Raw genomic sequence first — 24159 nt, forward strand, 5'->3', positions numbered from 1 at the left:
CAACACGTGAATGTGTCTCCATGTGACTCAGCAATCATTTGTACAGTTTAAACTTTCATAATTTTCACTGGATTTATTTCTTCAGATTCAACTGAAATGCTTGAGATTTGACTGACAGTCAGGATATATTTATATTGTGAGAAAGGGCCTCTTCTTGTTATTGCATATACACCAGTACATGCTTTTAATTTACATGTCTGTATATTGCTAAAAGTCTTTTTCATGTGAACAACAATCATCACTTTAATGAACATTATTAATTTCTTGTTTTCAGCATAATTGAACTCCTTTAAATTAAATCACTGGCATATGCACCAATTGATGGCAGGAAGATTTAAAAGAATTTTTGCAGTGGTAAAAAGCACAGGAAAATACAGAGGAGAAGAAAAAACACGCATGCAGGAGAAATAAGCTTCGGGGCATTGTCCCTTTCCTGCCTAGACACTTCATCATGATTTTGTGAGATTGCACAAAGAGATAGCACCCTTCAGCCTGCCAAATCCTAAATTATTACACTTTATCATTATTTTTCATGTGCCCAAATCATGACACAAGTGTGAGTGAGACTCAAAGCATGTGTATATACACATATAAACACAAATACACACATATATACATGCACATATGTTATTTGTAGGATTAGTCATGGTTGCATCATTGTAGTACTGGAGCTACTGAAAAATTAAGTCTCTTCACCCATATGCAGCAGGCCACAGTTGTAAATCTGTAGCCTACTAAAACTAGAAAGTCTAAAGTATCGGCTGAAGGGGGCCTGTAGCAAGAACAGATTTCTGGAGGCCCACTCAAGTGCTCTGATAGCGAGGCTGTTCAAGGGAAAGAAGTAAAAAAGAAAAGAAGGGTTATGTTCCAGCGCAGCTTCAAAGAGCTGAAGTAAGGGCCACAGTGTTCAATACTTGGGGAAAGCTGAGAGACCAAAGATTCAGTCTTTAGAATGAATAAGATTTTTCTAAGAGCTCGTTCATCATTCATAGAGAGAATGATTTCTTGTAATGAATGTGAGCATATACAACACAGCAGATCCACAGCTGCTGACACTTTTCATAGTTTCATATTACTTCAGTGGAGTCAGGCCAACATACATCAGCCAAGGATCTATCCTGCACTGCATTCATATAGTTGCTGCTCATATGTTAAAAACTAACCAGCACTTCTGTGCTAGAGAAGAAGCTTCATTCTGGATTAGGAAAGGTCCCATTTCTCCATCTCCAATGCAGCGGAAGATCAGGCCAGAGCTGAACTGGGATCCAGCACTTGTGAACTTAATTTTGATCTTCACACAGAGACTATGTCCTGTTGGAAAGCTGCACAGACACGCTGTGTCACAAGTCCAGTCCTTAAAACTGGGATAATCACACTTCTCTTGTCATCAAGGTGCTGGAAATCTATGCATTTTTAACACACACAGTTACTAAGGACAGAGGGACAATACTAGCACCAGGAGAAGCTCTTCAGCAGCAGTATTCTTACAGATTTAAACTTCTGCTCACAGAAAATAACAACAACAACAACAAAAAGTGAACTGGGAAATGCAATGAAAAACAGCCATAGCATGCAGGTACCTTCCTTGACGTCCTCACTCCCCCCAAGATCTTTGTAACATGCTATACAAACACACTCTTCAGTTACCAGCCCCTCATACATTAGAAGTCTCCCACAGCAATTAATGTTTGAACAATACTGTGTGGGTGAATGAAATTCCAGCACTCACAGGAACTCACTCAAGGCTTACTTCTGTATGAAAGAACAAAATTCTGAGAAAAAAATAAATAAGATTTGACCCTCTATGTCTAATATCATTTAAAAATATTACACTTACCCATATTCTTCAGGTTATCAGGCCATATCCAGTATTAAAGCTTACTACCTATTGAGGGAGTCTGTTACTGAAGTTTTTGAAATAAAGATGAGACACACTAAAAATCCATACTTTAACTTTACTCTAGTATCCTACTGAGGGGAGGGGGGGGAGGGAACAAGGACAGGCAGAATACCTATTTTAAATATAGAACTGCCTTTTTTTTTTTTTTTTTTTGAAAAATCTGAAATAACAAACTCACTGGAAGAAAGAAACAAGTGAGTCTCTCCATCTCTCTTTCCATCTGAACAGCACAATTGACAAAGAGTAAACCAACTGCCTAAGGCAGATCACCTCTATTAAAGGAGAGTGTGCTCCCTACTTTCTCTGAGAAGATCAGTTTTTATTCTAGAATTGAAAACACCTGGCTAGTTTTTGCACCAGTTGCTTCCATGCATTTACCCTACCGAGGGTTTTCAATGAATTCATTGGTATACCTACTTCCTGTTCACTGAGTAGCCAGACTGAAATAGAAAATCATTACTTTCACTGAAATGGAGTCAAAATGTAGTATAAAATTCTCCTCAGCCAAATTTGAGAAAATTATATTGTTCCTCATTAGCATTTAGAAACTAATTTCATAAACAGTGGCCAATTAATTTTTAAACTACCACCGTGAAGCAATACTGTTGTGTTACATAATGAACCAGATGACCTTTAAGGTCCCTTCCAACCCAAGATGCTCTATGATTCTAAGGTTCTATGACAAGGTGGAGACTGGCACAGAGGAATTAAACCTCAGAGCCTTGATGGGCAGATGAGGAATCTCTTAAGGCACTTTGACTTCTCCTTATTTCCACCTCTTGCCCTTAAATTAGCTACAGAGGCGTTCTGTTTTCCTGACCCACATCAATTATTTGTTTTTGTCTTTGTTTTTAAGATTGTACCTACAATTTTCAGACGCAACAGACCAAAGCTGTGTGAATTCATGTTTTTTTTTTTTAAATATTCATTGTGTTATCTAAAGAATCCCCATGCAAAGGAAAGTACAAGTCTGCCTAAAGAGCTAACCACACAACAGACAAAATTAAGCAGCACAGTTGCCAGCATACACATATATTACGTTTACAAATCCTTGTGTATACAGTTACCTTTAACTGTGTCCGCTGACTAAGATCTTGTACACAGCAAAAGACAAATATGGAAGAGTTGTGGTATTGTGGGCTTTTGGCTCAGTCAGAAAGCACATCCCACATGGTAGTGTAGAAGCAGGTGAAGAAAAGGTTGAGTGAAAATGCACAAACAAGTCAGGCAGAGGTGACACCACGACAAGATGGGGTGCAAACAGAAAACAGTTTGCAGTGGTCGTCTGAGCTCTGTGGCCATCTTCCTCAACACCAGCTACAGCTGCCCTGACTGTAAAAGACTTAAATCAAGAAATGCCCTGAAGGCAAAGACAAATCTTGATTTTAAAGCAGCTGTGAGAAAGAAGAAAACAAGTGGTGATAGGGTCAAAAAGCAACAGCAGGGAAAGACGTAAATAGCAATATTCTGGCCCATATGCAAGGATGGTATTTGAGTATGGTAGAAGAGAGGAGGAAGGTACCTGGTTAACGTTATTGACCCAACTGGCAAGTTTTAATTCTGTATCCAAATCTTTAAAAACATCTGAGACCAAAACAAATAAGGATGTACTGGACTCTAGGTGCTCAGGAATGACTTTTGTTATAAAGCCATCCCTGTTTTGTCAAAGTTGTTGTTGTTAGGACATCTTTGCTCAGCCTAAATGACCTGTGGTGCTCCTGTAGCCGTCCACCCAGCTGAGAAGAATGATTTGCAGTGAAATGCAGGCAGAATAAGCAGGGAGACCTCGCGGGGCAGAGTATAATCCACACTGTGTAGTTTTGTAGTGTAAGCAGCAGAGGACAGACCCTTTCAGTCTGTTCTTGCCTTCAAAAGTCCTGGGGTTCCCTGGCAACACTGTCTACATTTGTTCTCGATATAGGTAGCCTGCATATATATAGCTCCATGTAATATTCCCAGCAGTAATAACTATTTTCCCAAGAGGGGTTCGTGGAATCATATGTGTTTGACTTCAGTTGAATTATTCATGTGTCAGAAGTTAAACACATGTAGAGTAGTGTCTGCAAGAACTGGGCCCAAGTGAATACCTCTGTGTAGGAAAAAAAAAAAAAAAAAAAAAGGCTCTATTTGCAGCTCTCCTACACCCATATGATAGGCTATACACTCCACTGCAAGTACCACTGTCCCCCTTTTACTGCCAAAAAAAACCCCAACAAATCTCTTCCAGTTTATTATGAGTACACAGTTCATTGTGAAAGGGAGCATAGCTATTTTGTAGAAGGAAGCTATTTGTTCAGATTATACCCCAGGGAAGGTGGAAAACATTTGAGATTTTTCCCCCCCTCAAAGATGTGATGTTCACAGAAGGTACTAAGGTCTTTTCTTATCTGCAAAAAAATTCTAGATTTTCATGTTGCCACAACTCTCTACCCCACCCCCAAAACTGCTTTGTAAACACATTCTTATTCAGGCCTATGTTTACAAGATGTTGAAATATTTGTTCTAAAATTAAAATTTCCAAATGATAATGGGTTCTCGCTTATAAGAAACGAATCCTAAAACAGTGAAGACAAGAATGAAAGCAAAAATCTGTGTATGTTATCTTAGCACATTTGCCAAAATTGCAAATGAAAAACAAATAAAATACACAGGCACAGCTGATCTCATATGAGTGCCCATCCTCTGCTTATCCTAGGGGGGAATTCTATTAAATGGCAATCCAGAAGCTGTTTCCATACTTTTCCAGTACAAAGAGGGAGCAACCTTAAAGCTAGAAAACAAAAAACAGAGAATATATGAAATATTTCTGCTTGACTCAATCAGCCCTTTCAGCCTGTCACCATGGGTGGACATGGAGAAGGTAGCAACAGCACCAAAAAGGTTGCCCTTGCTTGGCAAGAGATAGTATTGCCAAATTCAAGGACAACACCGAACAAACTCAGGAGATCTATTTCTGGCCTGAAAAGTAAACAAGTCCCAAGCCCAGAGCATGTGCCCTTGGGCCTTGCATGTTCATTTATCACAGGAGAGAAAGTAAGGTATTTAATAAATCCGATAATGCTGTTCTACATTTTGCTGTTACTCTCCCCACTTCCTATCATCTCCCTATTTTCCTTACTTGGATCACCTTCAAAAATGTACCCTGGTCCTGCCTAAAGCATGGCCCGCTTACAGCTGTAGCCATTGCTCTCCCAGAAAGCCACTGTTCACCACCCTTTGTCTGCTGAGAGGTAATTTTGTGGAGACATCTGGGGATTTTCTCTTTAGCAGATTTATTCACAGGCCTCTTCCAAACACTGAAAAATTGCTGATGTAAAGTCAAACTATTTCCTATTCTTGCACTTGCTCAGTCATCTCCCTTTGTGCCAAAATCAACGTTATGGATAGACACAAATTTTGCTTATAGTTCTGTTGGCTCTCTCCAAGTCTGTCTGTAGTCACTTCAGACTCTCTGTGGAGATAATCACTTCCTTCACAAAATCATTGGACAGTTCTGGATTTGACTGTCACCACAGAAAAATCTTATTAAAATACTGATTTTTTCTATTTTCAGTGTTGAATTTATTTTCAGCATGAATAGTAACACTTGCATGTAAGATAGATGTCCAAGACAAAAAATAAGATGACTGCTTTCCATAAATTTTGTTGGGCTTGGCAGAAGGCACAGCTGCGCCTGTAAATTTATGGGTTAAATCCTATTGTCTCATAAAATACTTGAAAAATCATATCTCATTTTTTTGTGCACATTTATTTTAGGCTATGATAGGCTTAAATATTACCAGGTTCTGTAGGAAAAAAAAAGTCCTCAAAGGAATCTATGATTCTTGGTTATGACTGAAGCTGAACGGAGAACAGGAATTTAATTTTATGGAAATTTCCAGGTTCTGATACTTGCTTCGACACAACATGAAACAAAGCCCTTCAAAAAGAAAAAGAAGAGAGAGGAAAAGAGAGAACACTAAAAGTTTCTAGGATGCTGGAGATTTTAATTAAGGTTTGTGACTGGAATCAGGCTCTGCATACTGAGTTATCATCTGCTCTGCTACGACGTTTCATCTTCACTAAAAACTCCATTCTAGACTTACTACAGTGTCCTAACAAAATTATAACTGGAAGTAGAAAAATTCTGCAAAAGCTTTTTATTACAACAAATAAATTTCTCAGAGAAGTTATTTCTTCAACAGCGCACAACATGTCTCCATTTGTTAATTTTTCAAAACTGTGTATGATTTCTAAATAATGCATCAGAATTACATCAGAATTGCATCAGAAATACAATGAAGCCACCGTTACTATTTCTCCTTGAATATTCCATGTTCCAAAAATTACAACACTCAGGAGATACATCATAACTCACATCTTGATCTTTTTGGTATGCCAATGAGCTGTGCTGGCAGACTTGACTTGAATCCAACTCTTTAAAGTCTGCCGTGCCTGTTCATTCTTATCTGGGTTACTATTGACCACGAGACAAAGTTCACCATTCAGCCTTTTTAGAAACAACCTTTTGAAAGTACAAGATATTTTGAGAAGCAAACAGAGGAAATGAATGAAGTGGCATGAATGGCAATTGGCAGTGCACGCGTTTCAGAGGGTGCTCCAGAGGGAGGGGCTGAGACTACAGTTCTGTTTTGCAAGGACCATGGTGACCACGAACCCCACAAAACAACTGGCCACTGAATTTCTGGATACCTGACAATATGGATAGTCTGCTCTGGGTTAACTTCATGTAAGTGTTTCGTACTGAATAGGAAAAGCTCGGTAAGCATGACATGGAGCTTTACCTGTCTATCTCAGTAGGAACAGCTGTGGCTTGGTGCAGGCACAGAGCTGGACAAATATCCAAAAGAGCTACAATGTCTTCTGCTCTGTCACTGAACACAACAACCTGCTGCTCAGCAGAAGTTTCTCTGATGATCTGGAAGGGAAGCACAGATTCGTGCCAAAAAGAAATCTGCTGACCTGACACAGGGACTGTTCTCCCACTCTGATCTTATAAGTACACAGGTGAGCAAGTATTAAATGTGCAGGAGCTCCATGATGTCTCCTCGGGAATTGTTCTCACTTGTTCTCATTGATTAACAATGCTTCATTTGGCAAACGTCATTTCAGTAAGTAGAAAGACTTCTGTTCCTTTATGCTTCTGTCCTTATTTCTTAACCTGTCTTACTTCACACTTTGTGTAAATTCAGCAATGACTTCTTTGGATTCTTCCTTCAGCCCATTCTCTGACCTTCCCAAAGGCTATCTCCACCTGAGGGCTGTCAAAGTTTTCTGACAGCACAAACCACACACCATACTGCCTTTTCCTTGAGGTTCTTGGAAAGTTTCCATTTTCTACCCAACTCACAAATACCAATTCCCATCAGTATCGTAATACCATGCCTCTTTTTGTAGCAAACACTGCTAGCCCTAATCTCCGACTTGTGGGGTTTTGCCTTCTTTTTAAATGTCTAGCTTTTAGGTTAGGGAAAGTGTTTTAGTCTTGCTCTTGGATGGTTTCAAGCTCGCAGTTGATACTTAGTGAAACAGAAATAACAGTCTGCATTTTTATTGTATTATTGTAGGAAGAATGTGCACAAAAGGTCAGACTCTATTGCCCTGCATCTTAGCTGAAGTCTTCAGCTGCCATAGGTTTGCAGAAGCCAGAATCAGTCCCACCCAGGGACGGTCTCCTATCCCTGGTAGTAGTTCACACCGAGTTTCAGCCAGAACTCCATCCTGGGGCAGAGAAGCGCCTTTCTCTGAGTATTTCAGCACTTCCTCTTCTGTCTGGAACTTCTAAAGCATCATAAAGAAGGAATGTACTAGTGGCTGTGAAAGCTGACTGAAGCTTTTTACGTAAAGAATGACTTGGTGTGAATAACTATATCTGGTACTTTCCTTACAGCTCGGGTTATTGGAAGATGTGGCTACATGATACCTCATGAACTGGACACTAATTCCTATTAAATCTACCAGGAAAAAAAAAAAAAAAAGTCAAAAATGTGCCCCAGATGAATCCCTAGGACTCATAAAATGATGAAAATATCCCTTCTACTTTTTTAAAGATTATTTTTTTGAATGATGAAGTTACATGTTTTTTCAACTGATCATGGTTTTGAGGACTGATACATAAAGGCTGGATGTTTGGAACTGGCAAAGGTATACTGAGTAGACAGTAAGTAACATTTTTAAGGAGATATACAGTGATATATAGTAGGCTTTCATATTGCTATGGTCTACATACCTAGAATGCTAAGTATCTCTCTATGTACATATTAAAACTCTGACAACACGCTTATGTGCACTTGGGCTAATCTTGATATATTTATTTTCTGTAAGACAGGTGCCCACATAATGGATACTTTATTTATATTTCTATTGAAGAAATATTATTGCTGACCTAGGAAGCATTTGAAATACAGAACACTGGGAAAGTGTGATGTAGAAATAGTAGTACCTGTTTACTCTTTTCTGAAATTCTTCTTACAGCCACAGTTGTAGGGGCAAGACCTTAAGCTAGCTGGACTTTTGGTTTTATCAACTATTGTTATTATTATGTACATAAACAGAATTATATTTTGTGCAGAAGGAACATTCTCAGAAACAAAGCAAGTTGCAAAAATTAAGTCATATGGTTAGCACTTAAACAAATCCAGCCCTTATAGGAGGTGCCATTAGAATGCTCAGTGCAAAAGTATCAGTGGTTGTAAATGGTTACACCAGTAGAGCAAAATACTAGAAGGACCTCGATCTACAGGATTCAGTTAAACAGGTATTAAGCTAACAATATTTTATTTGTAGTTTAAAATGTTGTCATTGTGTATCTATATACCATAATATGGAGGAGGGTGAATGGTTTCCTTTGTATTTCTCTTCAGCAGCACAGCCCAGAGTATTTAGCTCACACTTTGAGAATTGCTGCAGCTGTGTCAGATTCAGATTTTCTGAGAATGCTAAAAGGCAAATAAATGAGATTATACATGAAGAGGACCGTCCGTTTTTTCCAATTCCTTGGGGTATTCACAACTTGTTTCAGAAGACAGAGGATTAGCTTTCCCTTTATACCTTAGAAAACTCTTAATTCACCTAAGGAAACCAACTGTTCATCTGGACCTAATTTGAGTCACTAGATATGATGGTAGTTTGTATAAGTGGAGATAATCAGACCTGCTCATGTGTTAGATTCTGGTCTGCTTGCACAGTCTATTTCAATAACGGTATTAAGCTTAGCTCTATAGTTCCCTCACCTTTCTTTGCAGAGTGTTCACAGGGATGAATAAAGAACACATAAAGGGTTTACGGTAACAGTACTTGTGGCAAATACTACAGGGTAAAGCATCAGGAAATACTCCCTTGTTTCACCCTCCTGTTGCATATTCCTCTAGCAGCCAGCTCAAGTGAGGTCATGCAATCTGCTGACCAGCTGGCTTTCCCACATAAAGTTTCCTTTAAAAAGTATCATTTAGACTCATGCCAGCTGCTGCTGTCATTACTTTTCTACAGTCACTGAAATGCTGAAATGAAATGCTTTGACTGAAGTCCAAAAGCAAGACTGTTAATTCAAAAGTACTTGATTTTGATTAGAGTATATAACTGCTTGACAAATACATTCACAAATTCAGAGGTAGAATTGCAGAACTTCAAACACCAACAATAGCTAAGAATTTTTAAATACCATTACAAACACTGCTGTTCTGTATTTGTTAACCTAAATACTGGAAGATGTTGTTAAGGAATGTCATGTCTGCTACTGGGATTATGTGAAGATTAATTTCATTAATTTAAATATAAACAAATATATTCATTTCTACCATCTTTTCAATTTTAAAAATTCTGTTAAAGAATAGCCTGTCTCTTGCAAATGGAACTCTTCTATTTTACATCTACCTTTTATATTCTTCACTCACAAAATGATGCTAATAGTATAACACTGAAAATACATTCCAATACACAAGGAGGGGAGAGTTTACACCCTGTTCATCTGAACTCCATAATGTCTAGATGATTATAAACATATATTATTCTTTCATTAGGCATCAAGAGTTCATAGCATTTCCCGGTACAATTTCATATTAGTATCAAATTCAAGCATATACATATCTTGCATATGAAAGATGTACTTTGTTAATGATCACCAAATGTCAAAAGGAAAAAGTTTAGCTGATGGCTCTCATGAGGATGACAAATCTACCCACATAAATCACTGACTGACTGATCTGATTTTTGTAAGGAGAATACTGCTTTGATTATGTATAACTTCCTGTGGAGAGCATAAAGCTGTGGCACTTACTAGTGATATTTATCATAGCACAGTGCCGACTTAAAAATTATTTAGTAACTATTTTCAGTAGCCAGTTGCCAAAGATTTGACTTCAATGTAATTAGGCTTTATTCTGCTTTTATATTTACTTTCATATACACATCTATCAAGTCAGTGATCAGGAAGAGATTAGTGAGACAATATCAGCATATTGTATCCATATGGCAGGAACAGAATTAAAGAGAGAGAAACATACTGAAGACAGAGAATTCAGATCTGGGTTAACATGAAGCTTCAGACCTGAACCTGAAGTTCAGATTTGTGCTGGAAGCTAAACTCAGTGTAGAGTATCAGATCTTACCCTGCAGTACCAAAAATCTCACAGGCCAAATGAGTAAAGTTTCAGCTCACAGCTAAAAGAAAATCACAAACTCCTTAGTATCTTCACTTTGATACACCAGGCATCTAATTTCTATAAACCTGCATTACATTGCAAAATTAATGAGTTACATCAATTTATGCCAGTCTGAAAAACTGTATCCCTTCAAGTTCAACTGAATTCAACCTGAAAGAAACATATGAGAGAAGGTTGGATCTCAACTGATTAGGCTAGAACTAAAATGCCATTCTGTCTCATTTTCCTGCCTCTTCCTGCATTTGGAAGAGGCAGGAAATTCCTTTTTCCAAATTCTACTTGAGCAGCCTGCCCTTAAAAAATCCCCTGAAATACAGACAATGAGATTACAAGAACCTCATGTATCCTCTTTTGCAGCCCTCAGAAGTTGCCGTTTGTTGTCATTTACCCACTTTCAGCTGAAAACACTGGCTTTTTCCTTGCCCCTTTCTCCCTCTGGACAATTTTAGTTCTCTAGCTATGTGGTTTAACTTACCAAAGTGTGTGTTTGGGGCAGTACTTGAAATGAAAGACATTATAGAACTTAACATTCTATAGTGTTGCCTCATACTTCTCTGAATAGATAATATCGTTGACACAAATGGCTGAACAAAAAAAAAAAAGTCATGAGAACTGAAGATGTGTGGGCACTGAAATATTTCAAGAATTGAATAATGCTTTCCTTTATCTCTTAAGTCTGACAGATGACAATGTTTCTTGAACGCTTCAGGACTGAATGATGGAGAAGATGAAAAAGCCATTTGAGAAATGCCTTTCTTATTCCAAATCCTTTACTTCACATTTCAACAGTATGCCCAAGTTGGATATAATGTTTCTTTCACTTACGGCAATGCATAATCCACAGAAATGGTACTGGTCACAATTCAGTCCCATCCTCCCCCTCTCCAAGTAATGATTGTAAGTTTAAACTTGTCTTTGGAAGAGTGATCTCTAGGAAATGTTATTTTATTGTAACTTCTAACAGTGGATTTCAATGATATTAGTAATTGGAGAAGGCTGTGGTTTTTCTCAGGATGGGGAAATCTCTAGTGTTTCTAGTAGCCAAAAATCTTCAGACTTCTAGGAAATGTCCAGACTCCTTTAACTGTGCAAAGGGCCAGAAAATGAAATTCCTCCTTGAACAAAGCCAGCAACATTCTGCTCACAACAAAGAACATCTTACCAGTGTAAGCTGCTCTCTTAATTTTGAAGAAGACCAGGAAATAATAAGATAAACATTTTTCTTATATTTGTTTATTTCAGCCCTTGTCCTCTCAGGTGTGGACCATGTCTACTTATGGCAAGAACAACCCAGGAATTCAACTGACCCATACCCAGTTGGCCCTGGGGCCAACTTGCAACATGAGCCAAGGGCTGAAGGGGATGGTCTTGTCCTCACTTAGTGAGGATACACAGAACAGCAGCTGAAATGAAACACAAAATGGCAGTTTATCTGCTGAAAGTGCAGCAACAATGGCTGGGGAACAATCCTTAGGTGATGCCTCAGAATAAGTTCTCCATCCTCTCTATCTAAATAGCAAGCTGTTTTGTTTTGTTTTTTTAGCATTCCTGTTCTATCCAAAGATATAACGATGCCATGTGCAATGACATGTAAATTCACCAAGATCTATCCAGAGTGAAGGACTTTGGATTAATGAAAAAGTCCTTTCAGTACTTACAGGGGACTTGCAAAAAAAGCAATATTTTACATCCACAGATAGTGTTAGGACAAAGGGAGATGTTTTTAAACTAGAAGAGGTCAGATTTAGATTAGACATTAGGAACAAGTTCTTTACTTAAGGGGTGGTGAGGTACTGGAACAAGTTGCCCAGAGAAGCTGTGGATGCCCCATCCCTTGAGGTGTTCAAGGCCAGGCTGGATGGGCCTTAACGCAACCTGGTCTTGTGCAAGGTTTCCCTGCCCATGGCAGGGGGGTTGTTAACTAGATTGTCTTTAAGATCCCTTCCAATCCAAGCCATTTTATGATTCTATGAAAATCTCATATTTTGGAAATATAGTGTTTGCCTGAGCCACACTGAAACCAGCATCTTCTTTGTTTTTTCACAAGCTTAAGATTCCAGATGAATTTTTTGGGATGCACGCTTTCTGTGCGGCCTCCAAAAGTATATTCCCTGAGCTTGCAGCTGCCGAATGAAATTGATATTCTGAGCAGTGTCATCAGCTGGCACAGGCTGATCCAGATGGATGGGTTGCTCTAAGTCTAATAGCCTAGAAACATCCTTCAGGGATGCCCAGTGAGAGGGAATCTAGAAGTCATGGGAAACCTACCAGAGTCAGTCATATGCTCCTCTGCCTATATACTGAGCACATAAAATTAAGAACTGTCAGACCTATTATGGTCAAATTTAATGAAAATTTGCCTGTAACACAGGCAAATTTTAAGATTAAGGAAAGTAAAATGTCTAAAAAATTACCTGCATTTCAATTTCAGACCAGGTATATTTTGCCCTTTATGGGTCATTTGCTATACTCTAAGCAGATCTTCCACATAAAAAGTGTTACATAAGCCATGAATGATACAAGATACTTTAAGAATCCACCTTCTGTTTGGCTAAGACCTTAATTTCCTAATACTCTACAATATATCTCAAGGATATATCTATTTCACGATATCATATTTTATAAAAGTGGCAGCACTGTATTTGCAAGAGTTGCATGCAAAGGCAGATCACCTTGCTTCAGATGTCTTGTGAAAACACCTATTTTTCCTTTGCAGTGCAGCGTGTAGCAGGGAAACAGTGAGTCAAGAAAGTTTCCTTTCTAATAAAATTGAAGCTTCATATGGAAAATAACCACATGAACAAATGAGACCTTAGCAGAAAGATCTCAAAGAACTCAGGGAAATTGCCTATCCTATACCTAAAGACAAGTGATTAAACTCAATAGTATAAATATAATTTATTATGACCCAAACTGTAAAGAGTTTAAATTGCTTAAAAATGTGTGGGTGAAACCTATTTTTAAACAAGGACATCTCTAAAGTTTTTTCAAAAATAATTTAGATGCTGTTGTAGTTCCTTACTACATGTGGTCAGTTTGAAGCAGACCAAACTTTGTTCTAATATGACCATGAACATTGCTGACTCCTTAAAAACAATGATTACAGTGATCATATCTGACATTTCAGCAGCATCAGCAGAATTTGTAAGAAATACAGTGCTTTTATTTAAGGGACAATTTGTCCCCAAGAGGGACATATTTTGCATTTAGGCAGGGGCTTATAAAATAGCAAATCTAACACCTTTTTTTCTGCCTCCATGCCTGGCTCCACTACAAGAAGCCATGAAGAGACTCTGCTGTGGGATGGAGGAGACCATGCCTACAGCCTGTGCTTGAGTGGTGGCAAAGGTCTGCACAGAAGATCTAGGAAGCCTTTTCCAAAACTTCCAGTGCTGTCAGTCTTGGCTCCACGGTAGGAGCCTGAGCCCCCTTCCAGCAGAGTGGTGAAGTCCAGTCGGGCTGCAGACCTGGAGTGCACAGCCTTACCCTGGAAAGGTTCCTGCAGCTCCCTGAGCAAGAGCTGCAGACACTGGAATCTGCAGGCGGCTGGAGCCAGACACTGCCTGGCAGTGTTACATCTGGCCAGGTTCAGAATCCAGGTCAGGTTCAAATTCTCTGAAAGTTTGTTAAATCTGAGACATTTTGGACAAGACACTCAAGACTCAACAAAAAGGCATTTTTAAATGAAATTCTTTCACTGTGCAATTCACAACAAATACTAACTGTGCATTAGCTCATTATGTAAGCAGCAAAGTGTTGAATTTTGGCTGCCTTCAATACCTCTACTCTACTGCACTTTCTAACCAGAATATCAGTCTCTAGTATGATTTTAATTAATCTTCTTTCTCTTGATACTTAAGTGAGTGTTATCACACTGATTTTTTTACAGTCACTGTTAAATGTTATTCTCCACAAAGCCCTTAACACAGGAAAAATAAGTCCATTTTGAAGCCCAAGGATAAAACACCAGGTGTAAATACAGGGGTATTTGTGGATGCACCAAAATATGAACTTAATTTTTTGAGTCTTCATTCTTACCATCTATGCTGGCCTTAGAACCTCTGTCTCCATCTTTTTCCCCTTACTCCAGCATTACAGTCTCAACTCCACATTTTCATTTTTCAGCTGCATGTATTTAATTATGAGTCACTATCCCAAAAGAAGAACAAAGTGATTATACTTCCATGTGAATTTGCAGAATGTTAATCTGGTTATAGATACACAAATGAAAATAATGTATGAGCATATAAATAGAAAACAAAAGCTTTATTGTGGCTTCTTTGAAAGTCTGGAACGCATCTCAGAAGACAAAAAGGAAACCAAGAAAAGTCTTGATTCCAGCTGATAAATGTTTGTTCTCTAAAGGTTTTAATCCACGGCAGAGAAGGATAATGAATCATGTCCAACATCAGTGGCTAAATCTACTAATTCCATTTTTATTTTAGGGATAAAAATACTACAGCAAAATTCATCTAAAAATGAGCTGTAAATGTGTTTAACTAATCAGCATATAAATAAAAATAGCTAGGACTTATCAGTGTTAAGTGTTGAAATATTTTGAGAATTTACATGGTCCTTGATATTATTATATTCCCTTAACTGTGGTTGGGTTTAGTTGTCGTTGTTTGTTTGTTTGTTTTTTAATTTACATTAGCTGAATGTGGATTTTGAAATAGAATCACTTATTACGGAGCTGCTTTTGAGGGTCAGAAATATATAAACTACATTCTCAGACCTTCTTCTCTTCCCTTGCATTACACAATGTTTCCCTAGTGAATAATGAATCCCCGCAAGGGACTTTCCAGACCCATTTTCTGTGATTGTGTCCAGCTATTCTGTGCCCCAGATAAGCAATATATCCACAATATGGAAAAAATTTCTTCCCATTCTTAGTTTGTGAGAAGAGGTAAATAGGACTTCCAGAGGAAAAAAAAAAAAAAAAAAGTAAGACTTAGCAGAATGGCACAGATATGGGATATAACTTCATAGGTACCTGCACTTTCATAGTTTTGATATCAGTTTAATTCTTTATTCTGTTCACCCAGGGTCCTCTGGGGAGATATGTATATCATTGTCACAGGCAAAAGGTGGGAGATTTTAGGGAGCTTCAGTACCATCCCTCTAGAGCAGCCATCATTGCTCCTCTTGCTTGTACTGCAGGTACAACACTGAGAAGCAGAACTTTCTGTTCTAGGAGAGGAAGGTCTTCAACAAGCTTTAATCCTCTGTTTGTGCCATCACAACAGTATCCAGAGCAACTAAATGTGATCTGGTACAGAAAGGAATGTGACTTCAAGTGCCAGCAGATGATGAATGACTGAGGAGAAAAAATTCTGTTGTCATGCAAATACCCCCAGCAATGGCATATGCACGAGGCAGATGAAATACACACATCTGACATGCACAGGAAAAAAAAAAAAAAAAGATTGCTTTTGGAAATTTTCACTTCTGCCTCAGAATATGTTTTAGTCACCACAGCAAAACACTTTGATGGACAGAGAAAGCCAAAGATAGGTGACCTCAACAGCAACAGAGTCCTCAAGGCACCTCCATCGGTCACTGACTGGACATTCGTTTAAAAAGGCAGTGAGAAGTATATAAGCAATTACGTCAGGTTTTTGCATTTTTCATTATATTTTCATAGTTTACTTATTATCTGTGTTGAATGAACTGTATAGATGAGAAAACCAAGGATAAAACCAAAGCCTGGAGTACAGTAAACTGCTTAGAAGTTGGCCTTGGGACTTTGGATTCAGGAAAGTTCTTTTCCCAGACCCACCTCAGATTTGCCTTAAGAGTATGACAAAGACCTTTTTGTTGTGTCTCTACAATACCTAGCACAATGGGTCCCTGATCCATGACTGGAGCCTCTAGGCATTGCCACAGTACAAACAAATAACAATAGCTAGCAGCCAAAGACATTGCTGAGAATTGCTTAGTAGGCAAGCAAGCTTCTTATAGATGTGTGTTCTCTGAGCACTTATTCAGTTCACATAGCCTTGGGCTTCAGAACATTCTTTGTTGAAAAAAGCAACTGTTGGAAATATTCCCTTGACCCTGAATAGGGGCCAAGAAGGTGGAAGATATTAGAGCCACTTCTTGTGTATCAGAACCCTGAAATGGTCTTCAGGGAAGTGAGTTCGGTGTGTATTTAACCAAGGTATGCTCCAATAATGCCATAGCCATTACATAAAACACCCATGCTTTGAGCAAACATATCGTACAATATCTTTACACAACACATCTACCTATTCATATGGTGCATAAATAGATATGAATGAAAAAAATCTGCTGGTTCAGGCACTGGGCTTGGTACACTGAAGATTTGCAGCTGATTTCTGGCTCTGGCACAGACATTAGCATGCCCTTTGGCAATTCAGTTAACATATCTTTCTTTTCCTCCTTAAACCAACAGGAAAACAAGAATACTTTTCCTACCTCAGAGGCATCATGAAGATTCCCAAACACCATTAAACATTCAGATGTTGCTGAGATGAGGCCAAAAAAAGCAGAAACCTAGACAGGTCCATCCCTGAACTTTGGGATGAGAACTCAATCTGAGAAAAATGGTTCTCAGATCGCATTGTGTCTACTGCATTTTTTCTCCTAAATACAGATGGGGCTGGCTTTCAGAGTATTACATAATTTCAGTTCCATAGATTTTTGCCATTCTTCACTAGTTAGAAAACAGTGCTAGTTTTAATGAATTGCACACATTGTGTGCAAGTTAAGTGATAATCTCAACTTCTGAAAAATACAGCTGTCTTTCTGTGCGTAGATCCATGCCTGCAGGGAGAACATCCAATTTACTCTTTCCTGATCATCAGATATATCACACACCAATCCTAACGTAAGTGTCTTAGTTAACTTACACTAGTAGAGCCCCATTCTGGAGTGCCAATACAGACAGGGCACAGTCACACTCTAGTTCTTGCACTTCCATTTTTTCAAGTGAAGAAAGTCCTGTCTTGACATTAGATTTTACACCATGACTCTAGTTTATTTCTATCTAGAACAAAGTTTCTAGACAGTCAATATATTTTGTCAGATCAACTAGCAGACAAGCTTTCAGGAAAAAACATTCTTTAAGCTTTTTTTTTTTTATTATTCTTTCACATTGAGGACTTGATCTGACTCAATCGTTCTTACAGGCAAGGAAGACCTTTAAAGAAAACCATTCCATGTTCCTACAACTGCCACCCTGCTGAGTCCAAAATCGAAAACATGTCAAATATCATTTTACCATCTTAGAGCTGGAGAAATACAGAAAGGCAAATTGGCCAGCCTGCCTTATGCCACACAAAGTCAGCTGTAGTATGGGATTTCATTGTCTTGACCAAGAAGTTCCTCATGTAAAAAGCTATGAGCCTTATTCATCCTGTTCTCTCATACACCAATAATTTCTTTAAGGTGTATGAATATACATTTTTTTTCCTTCCTTCTCTACCAGAAGAGACACTAAAGATCCAATTCTTTTCCCAGCTTTTAGCTGTTTTCCCACCCACCCGTTCTTCCTGTCTCACATTTAGTTCTTTCACAACAGAGAGCACTATTATCTGACATGACCGATTTCCTTTGGTATCTTGCCCCTGTACCTCTGTCCTTTAGATTCTGCAGAAACCAATTCAGGTATTTGCTGAAAGATCACTCAGGAGACAGGGTACTCAAAGAACCTGCTTATCAGCTGGGTTATATACAACTGCAGCTGTGATGGTAGGAATGAGAACTTGCAATGGTTCTCCTGTTACATACAGGAGGCTGCCTCACTGGGTAGCAGAAATCTTTACTACTTCTGCCTTCTAGCAGTATTTCTGTCTCTCAAACCAGAGGGAAGAGATAAAAAAGCATGGGGAAAAAAAGCAAGAGTCCAACCTGTCTCTTCTATGTCTTCCATATAGATATATGAATAACAATAGGCACACAATGCAGACATTTGAAGGGTGGGTTAGGGTGTAAAGTGCCTTTAGGACTTTAAAAGACACAGCACCATTAATGATTTTTTCAAAGTCAGACCCAATTACAACTGTTTACAGAGCCCTTTCTATCTCCCTCAGAGACTTTGGCTTAATTCCCATCATTTCCGGGACCAGTCCCAATTATGCCAGTGACCACAGCAATCTGACTGCTTAATGCAATTCCATGGCAAGGACAGGGAACTCCCAGAAACAAGAAAGGGCTTGATTTGCTCTGCGCAGTACCTGGAAACAGCTCCCAAAGCAACACGTTATGCCAAATAACTATGCCGCAGAGTAGCCAACTGATTTGTGCAATTCTAGATTAAAACAAAGACTATCCCTTATCTTTTCTTTTTGAAAAGCATTTTTTTTCCAGGTAAAAATTGTTGGCAGAGTTTCTCCTTGGTTGAAATTTCAGACCTCTGTAATCTTTGTTCTAGTATTTCCATGAACACAATGTAAAAATTCATTTAAAATGTGGAGAGCTGGGGGAAATAGGTGGTAAGGGTGAAGGAGGATTAGCAGGTTAAATTTACAAAGTACTCCTGCATACCTGGGAAAACTTCAGTTCTTAGAAAAACCCTGTGATATCCCAGGTCTGACCTGTCTCAGCAAGTGTGTTTACTCAGAGTGTCAAAAAAAAAAGTGTTTGAAGTGCACTGCAAGGTGATTTATTGACTTGCTTCATACCATCATTTAAGTTTATATCAACACTCAGAGAAGTGCTATATTATTCGCTTTTTGCCTTGGATGATCTCCTCTGCTATTTAAGATTGTTATGAGCTTTTTTGTCATTTATGGAGTACCATAAGTTATTCACAACCAAGGAAAAAAATACAGGGCAGAACAGAAACTCTCTCTTGAAAAAACAATAGAGGGGCATGCGCAAGTACAATGCAGTTCAGTGAGCGCAGAGCAAACACAGTGGCATGTGATTGCTGTAGAAGGAATGCCCTGTGGAACAGACAGCATTTCAGGAGGGCTTAGTCAGAACAAAGTGAGGCGAGATTTGTAAGAAATAACATTTCTAGTAAACCCTTTGGCAAACTCTGAACAAAAGACATTTCGAGGGACTAGGTTACGTGGAAACCAATCACTGGCTAAAATTATCCAAAGTATGTGCAAGGTGGCAGGAAAGTAATTTTAGCTTTTTTTCGCAACATGTAAGAGGAGCAAAAAGGTCTTCGAGGACATAGGGTGACTATGGGAACTTTTGATAGTTTTCAGGTCATCTATTCAAGTTAAAGAAATGTCATCATGTTAAACAAGGATGCTTTTCAGATTGGAAAAAATGGGCTTTGCTAGTTGTCATACCATTAAACCTTCTTCCAAATATTGTTACATTTCTGAAGTTTCTTTTTGATTTATCTTACATGGCACAGCACTTTTGGAAAGCTGTATCATTATCACTAATGTGGTCAGGTCTTTGTGGTCAATTGCAACACCTCAAAATTTAGTGTAATCACAGCTCTGATTTTATTCATCTTGAATGCTGATAAGATATAACTGAATGAGAAGGAAGAATCTGATATTATCTTCTCTGCCATAACTATGTCCTGAGGAAGTTTTAAACTGTAACTGTAGCATGCTTTCCCTTGTTTTCCTTTCCACTGTTTCTTTTGGTTGTTAAGTCCCATTTTACTTGCTCAGCACTCCCCTCTTCCTGTTTTCACCCTCTCTCCAACACCCAGAAGACAAAAACCTGCACAAATTCTAAGTCTGGCCATTATAAAATGATTCAGTCAGCCTAGCCCAGGATTCAGAGATGAATTTCTTGGGAGGCTAGGCCTTAAAGGCCTAATGCTTAAACAATTAATCTTTTTTTTTTTTTCTTTTCTTTTCTTTTTTCAGAGATGAGGAAATCCTCTGAAGGACCCTAATCCAACTAAACACTTAAGTAGGTGCCCTACTTTAAACATATGAGCCTCCTTTGTTGAGTGGAACAAACAAGTAGAGCTGAGAGTATACTTTAAGGCCACAAAGGAAAACTGAATGATCAGGCAGGAATAAGATACAAGATTCTGACTCCTAATTGCATGAATATTCATTTACTGCCAGATTTTCCAATTTATTTGATATTAAACAGCACTGAAAAGATAATGTACATCTAATAATTTTCTTTTAGCTGTTGGATGCATGTGGACTAGGCCTCACAGAAACCCAAGAAGAACAAAGCCTGTCATTCTTTGATGAATTGTCACCCTTTTCCAAAGATAAACTATAGTTTGTATAGAAGAGTTCCAGTAGGCAAAGGAATATCATCGTCACTGTAATCAGCAGCATCAGTGGAAAGAATATTGCTGGGGTACTGAACTGACACAGCCTAATGCACAGTACTGCCTGTTTGGATACCACATGGGCTTGTGCTTTCCCCAGTTATACAATATGTGGCCAAATAATTTGTTGCAAGGAAACTGAGAAAGAAAAGTACAGATGCCCCTTCCAACAACTGTAGACAAATGGGATACTTCTCCACGGTGCACATGTTCCTGAACGAGAATAAAGCTCTTCATGTTTTAATACTCTCCCTGTGAGATTGCCTTAAATCTTATTTTTTCTACTTTCTCCACTTTTTTATTTTTGTAATTTTCTTTCCTGTTCTTCTCTCCATACCCAGGCTTTCCTTCTTTTTCTACTCTTCTTTTCCATCACTCCTTTTTGCTTCAGTTAAAACCAAAGAAATATACATCTCCTTTCTTCAGTTTGAGTTCTTGCATGCTTCTGCTGTTATTAGGACACTGTCATTAAACTTCTCTGTGTCTAGAGGTTCCTATGGCTAAGGCAACATTCACATGCCTCCACAGCTGCAAGGCCAAGTACTTCAAAGAAATCTAACTGGGAAAAACTAACAAAGAGGAGATGCATCTTTCTAACTCAAAGGCAATGATAGTTAGCTTACATACTGATATTAGGAGTGTGGATTCCTTTATATGTCTTCTATTCCTCAGCTAGTAACATAAAATTGAGGCTATTTCTGTTATCTGTAGCTTTGATTTGTTTTGTTTTGTTTTAGTTTTCCCTAGGTCTCTATGCTTAGGGACATTTACTCCTATCATATTCTGTTCATTGTTGTGGTGCTATTTTATCTCGTCTCATTGGGAAGAAAAACCTTCCCATAGCATGCTGCTACTGCCTACCTATCTGCCCTCTCTCTCCCAGTAACTTCTGTAATCTGTTTATTTATTACACACAAAACCAACCACAGATTAGAGGTTTCTGAAATAGGATATTTCCACGTATTTTGTGAAAACCCAGCAGCTAGAGAGATGGAAGACACAAGCTAAAGGCTACCTGAAGGGAATGTTACCCCGTGTGCATCATAGCTATGAGCTCTGCATGATGTGCCAGGATGGCACACCGATCCACACAGCGAGCCAGCCAGCACAGCTAGCCAACCCACACACTAGCTGACCAGCATAGCTAACCAAACAGCACAGCTCGCCAACTTGCAAAGATAGCCAACCCACAAAGCGACACAAACCACATAGCCAGACAACCCACACAACTAGTTGACCTGCACATGTATATCTTCAAAGCAACCTCAGAAGATGCTGCTTCTTGCCTAGCCTGCAAAGAGGGTAGTGTGCAATGACTTGGCAGGTTAGGAGAGAATGGCAGACTGGCACATACCACAGGAGCTGACTACCAAGCAGGCCAACCGCTGTCTGTAGTCTTCACCAAGTATGGAAGGAGCAAAAGCTAAAAAGAGCCTGACACATCTCATTTAGGTGCTTAAAATTATGTGGGGCAAGCTCCAGTCTATATGTGGAATTCATCGCATCATTTGTTTTGTAAATATATATAGTGCATTTTGTCTTTCCTCTTGCTGGAAGCTCGTTCCTCTGGTTATCACAGAGTTCAGCCATGAATTTGCAGTGTGTATGTTGCACATGTACATAGCTCAGAGTTTTTGTATCTGTGCTTCAGGTGGTCATATTCCTTTCTATCTGCATTTCTGCTTTGCAGAAGCTTTCATGAATTTGTCAGTGGCCAATCCATGTGACCGATGAAAGACCAGACCTATCCTTTTTTTGGTATTTCAGGTCACAGATATGAAAATTTATTTAGAAGACCATTCTCACAGTAATTCACCTTCATAAATGAAACCCTGAGGCAACAGAAGACCACAAAAAAAAAAAGGGGGGGGGGGGGGGGTCACTTCAGGTTTAAGCAACTATTAAGATATTTTATTTATTTTTCAAACCCTCATACATACGGTGAAACTTGTTTTTCATGTACGCTGTAGAATTCGTATTGTGTACGTTGGTAGACTTTTTTTTAGTTCCTGGTAATGGGGAATCTGTGTTATTTGCACATTGCAAAACTTGTTCCACAGGTATGTTGTGAAATTTTATTGGGCGTTTTACAGTTTGTGATTCATGTCATGTAAATGTTGTTCAGCTCAGCTTTGTGTTTTACTGATGAGTACTGCATGAATGTGATTTGTTGTTTGATTTTCCTGGGATGCAAGGATAATACTGCTGTTAAAAAGTCAACACTAACTTGTATTTTCCATTGACCCTGCAAGAGTTTTTAAGGCACAAACTATATCTTTGGGTATTCTTTAGCATTTAATATGATAGCACCTAAGCCTGGGTTGTCTTAATTTGGTGTTTATGCAATAAAAGTTACTAGAAAGAGTTCCCACTTGCTGTTATCAGAAAAATTCATTTATTTTTGACACTATAAATGCAGTCACCCCAGTAATTGTCTGAGATTACCAGATGTTTTGAATGGGCAGTAACTGCTGTTTGTGGATTTGGCACAACAAATCGACGTGCTTAGTCCAAACTTTATCTGACTGAGTGCATATAGTCCAAGAATATGTATGTAAAAAGATACCATCAAATTCAGTAACTGCTGTCAAGAATACTCAATGCAAGTAAAAGCATCTGTTCCTCTCCATGAACATTCACGTCCATGTTCATTTTTCAGACTAAATCATGCCAGTCAACTCCAGGCCTCCCCTGCTCCCCTTATATTCATAACAAAAATGGTCATGTTTACTTACTAAAGAAAATTTAGGTCTTTTTGTATCTGAGGGCGAAATATGCCTAGGTACAGTAGGAGTTGTTAAACTGTCTAGAGGAATTAACTACATGAATTAAACCTATTGAAAACCTTTACTTGATTTTGACTCTGTCTCTATGTGTAAAGCAGAATGAGACCTGCCTTAACACCAGGCATGATGTATGACCTGTCCCTTTTTTCTGCAGTCCCAAGCAAGTCTAAGTTCTAGGTAATTAAAGTCTCTTACCTCTATTTAAAAATTGTCACACATCCATTATTTTGAGTTAAGTGATGTCAGTGGTTGAATTAACAGTCATATCAATTTCATAGGCAGCTATACCTCTAATCAAAGTATACCAGCCTGAATATAATTAATGTCTTTCCCTTCTCTTCACTGCTTCATTTGAAGCAATGTGCTTGTAACAAAGCCATTTTACCATTCTCACTCAAACCACAGCCCATTATTGTTAGTATCTGGACCACTGCACAAATGCAAACTATTGCAGCTATTTCTCCTGTCTGTAATGGATTCTACATTTGTTGGTTCCACCTAGAGCCAAACAGGAGCACCAAATTACCCCAGGAAATGCTTCCTTTTTAGTATATTTGGGCATACACCTATCCTTAAGTTTAG

General features: G+C 38.6%; 1 long non-coding RNA gene across 3 annotated transcripts in view; it reads left to right on the forward strand.

Moving 5' to 3' along the window:
- Window positions 1-23706, forward strand: part of LOC125182311 (uncharacterized) — an 82619-nt gene extending 58913 nt beyond the window's left edge. Inside the window, exons 4-5 of one of the 3 annotated variants that reach the window (XR_010831907.1) lie at window positions 7791-11457; window positions 13838-23706. This is a non-coding gene — a long non-coding RNA (uncharacterized lncRNA). Of the gene's footprint in view, window positions 1-7790 lie in introns of all 3 variants that reach the window. The other 2 variants (XR_010831908.1, XR_010831906.1) reach the window with 2 other exon arrangements.
- The last annotated feature ends 453 nt before the right edge of the window (window positions 23707-24159 follow it).

Source organism: Anser cygnoides, chromosome 5 (assembly GCF_040182565.1).
Source record: "Anser cygnoides isolate HZ-2024a breed goose chromosome 5, Taihu_goose_T2T_genome, whole genome shotgun sequence".
In the NCBI taxonomy this organism is placed as follows: domain Eukaryota; kingdom Metazoa; phylum Chordata; class Aves; order Anseriformes; family Anatidae; genus Anser; species Anser cygnoides.